Genomic DNA, 3,822 nt, shown 5'->3' on the forward strand with positions numbered 1-3,822 from the left:
GAGCGGTTAGGGCGGAGCGGGCGCGCAGCGAATTAAGTCTCGAGCATGCCGACGACGAGCACGCAAGATGTCGCAGACAAGTGGCGGATACGCAACGTTTAATATAAAGCGTTTTTGCAACGAGTTTTCAAAGCACAGAACGCTGTCGTCTCTTTGCGCGTCCGCAACGTATTCGCGGCGCCTGCGCGGCGGATTCACTGCATGTCCGCGACGTATTTGCTGCGTGCCTATTCCGCCTCGAAGTCGCTCGCCAACCGCTATAAAGTGTTCTCACAGACGAACGACACTTGTCGATAACACACATCGACGGCACGTGTCCACGGCAGTCGACAAGTGCCAACGGCTGCCGTCGAGGCGTGCCGTCGACACTTGCCGTTCGTCTGTAAGAAGCCTAAGATAACGGCCTAATATAAGTGACACGACGAACTTTAGAAATGTCACAGAGTCTCAATCTTATTTGTGGTCTCAATTTTCCTACCTCAATACATATCGGTCTCATTCATGGGCCCGTATTTGATTTCCGTTTGACTCAGATTCGAAAACATACCGTACAGTAATAATAAAATTGGTTGGTCGCGGCCTGAGAGTGACTGCCGCACGCAGAGACATTGTCTGTGTGTCTAAACATGTCTAAACACACTAGGCCGAAAATACGCTGCCGAAGTTCGGCATGATTACGCTTGCAATGCACTACGCATACAATATAACACGACGTAATTTCGGCATGGTATGTCATCACAGCAATTTAAAATACATTGCAGGCGTAATCATGCCGAAATTTGGCCGCGTATTTTCGGCCTAGTGTCTTTAGGTACTTAGACTGGAAGAACGCGCGGTTTCACCGCTACACCGCAAGTTCACAAGCAAAATATACCTATACATAATGTTACGGATACGCACGTAGTGCCATCTAGCGTCAACTTGTGGAACCACTCGGGGAATTAAAACAACATAAATGCCCTATTCGATACCTACTAGATGGCGTTAGGCTTCCAGAAATATTCCACACTTGTTTACACGAATAGGGTACATTCTAGAAAGGAATGTTCTGGTACAGTCTAGGACTCGCCTCGGCCCATACAAATAGCCTCAGGAAGGCGGGCCAGTGAAGCAGTTTAGTACGAGCGATCTTCAAGGCGACTTCGGAGTGAAAACAAGACGTGATCAATAGTGAGTGCACCAGTGAAACCAACGACTTGGCTACGACCTAGCACAGTGATAGTGCTTAGTGTTTTGGACCTTAGTGCTTTGTGTTAGGACTAGTGCTAGTGAGTAAGTCTTCAAGAGAGTCAGCCGGTCTTTCTCTCCAAATCCTTGGAACCCTAGCACGTAAAAATGATATGTAACGATTCATTTTAATAGCGGTGCAGTCGCGTTGTCTTTTACACACATTAGCTTGTCATCTCTCGGTGTTGCCGCCAAACCGCGCGTTCGCACCGCCGCATATAAGTCCAGCCTTAATTGTTACTCTTTAATTGAATGAAGATCCATACTTTTAATCAATGAGCTCGCGGTAAGTTTTCGAATCAGTCACAGGAATAATCAAATGCAATTCAAAATATTAAAGAGAGAAATCGTAGTATTTACTTTAATGTTTGGTTTCACTGTCTTCGGCAGTAAGATCAGCATAAACAACTCGCATTCGGTAATTTTGACATCGAAAATTTATAGGGTTCGACATTGCTATTGGCTCTATTTTGGCAAAACTTTTAAATTTTAAAGTTGCTACTACTCTACTTGCCATAAAATTCTTTGAACTTAAGCATAATAAAGCCATCGCTGCCATTTAGGTAATTAGTAGGCAATAATTAAGATAATTTAGATACGTATGACAAAATTTAAAATGCGCAGCTGTGTCGTGTTAAGTGTAGTATAGTTAGGTAGATATTATTTAGGTAAAGAAAACGGGTCTAGGTTATAAGTTAGTTAATTATTCTATGTCAATATCCTAATGCCTTTACCTAAATCTTATCCAAACTTTTAATTTTGATATTTTTTTTACAAATATTTTTAGTAAGGCTTCGTATAATAATACAATATGAAAATAAAATTTAATTATATCGGGTACTACTTGTTAAAAGCAGTGGCAACTAGCATTATATTAAAGAATTACCTGTAGCCCTAGCATGGCCATCAGTAGAAATGTGATAATATAGACAAACTGTGGAAATAAACTTAAGGTGCCGTTCCGATCTTTTTTCGTTCCGAAAAATTCAATTAAAATGCCACTTTATGACAGACTATAGTCCTAAAAATTCAAATAATATCCTACTTTATGACATAATATACTATAGCCTGTCATAAAGTGCTATTTTAACAGAATTTTTGTCGGTCGCGTTTTGCGGTAAAGATCGGAACGGCACATTAAGTTTTTGTGAACAGTCTGTCTATACTTTCGCATTTCTACTGGTAGCCATGCTAGGGCTACTGGAGAATGGAAACTACAAGCCCGTAGTAACAAGCATGGGATAGTCTAGGTCTAAAAGCGTCATCTTCTAGACATCCTTATCGATCGGAACCTTTTCACTCAGGCATGTTAGAAGTTGTGTTGACCAATTCACCTTCAATAAGGACTTTTCACCGGGACACCGCGGGCCCAGGCGCCACTACCAACGAAGTGTTTGCTTTGCTTTATAAAGTGTCCATTTGAAATGGACACCTTTACGCTTAGTCGCTTAGACTCACCGGGACGCCATCGCGACGTGACAGTGACGTTACCATAATGTCACCTCTACGTCGCCGCAAAGCGGTGTTTTTAGTGCCATAACTCACCGGGACGCCATCGCGACGTAGCCAGTGACGTTACCATGTCGTTACATACACTTACACAAGCATGATTGAACATGATTTCTATGAGATTAAATTGTCAACGTGCGGCACGTGCCGACTGGACGTCAAAAAAAGAGTGCTGATGTCATGTTAATAGTTCTTATTGAATAAGAATCTCAACTCAATTTTCTAATATTACGCCTGAGTCTGAAACTGTAAAGATTAAATTCGATAAACTCCAAATTAAAAAGAACATTTTCAGAAGCGTTTAGGGGGATATAAGTTTTAATTTTATGTTGCTAATTTTACAGTGCAAATTAATATTAAGTCCACTTCACACCCTGGATACCTAATATGAGATAATATTTTAGAGTCGGTGATTATAGAATTCAGTGAATACCAATCAAATACCAACACCAATAAAAGTTTTAGAAGAGATAGACTCCTGTCAACCTCAGAAATCGGATATAAGAGCCTCCACAGGTCAGAGCTCTCCTCCTAAGCTTACTTAAAAGAGCTCCAACCACGTGACATAGTTTAAATAAACACAGAAGAGAAAGTCTGTAATTAATAATTTAAAGGATAATGTTTTATATGTTTAGTCCAGGGGTCTAATTCACATTGTGTATTTGGAATCGGATTCGACAACTTATACAAGCTTGCCAATAAACGCTCGCTAGTGTGCCTAGCGTTGATCGTTAACTTAAGGCGCTCCCCCCACAGAGATGCCGTAATTTACCGTTTTTAGAGTATTATTAACTCATAATTTGAAAGCTACAAAATTATAATACAGCAATAATCTTCAGCATATGAACATTCCTTTCTCTGTTATTAATTTACTATTTTTGTTTATTATACTCATGATATCAGCTTCCAAAGTAATACCAATTTATTTAAATTCAAGCATACATTCAGCATCTTCCTAGTATTTACAAATTACGTTTATTTAAAACATACGCCAATAGATCGACAATTTCACTAACTAAATATTTGCCGTTAGAATTTTTTTTAGGTCAATTTTGAACTAAGTTAAGTAAAAAAAAAATAGGATTT

The sequence above is a fragment of the Aricia agestis genome, chromosome 19 (assembly GCF_905147365.1).
Source record: "Aricia agestis chromosome 19, ilAriAges1.1, whole genome shotgun sequence".
In the NCBI taxonomy this organism is placed as follows: Eukaryota; Metazoa; Arthropoda; class Insecta; order Lepidoptera; family Lycaenidae; genus Aricia; species Aricia agestis.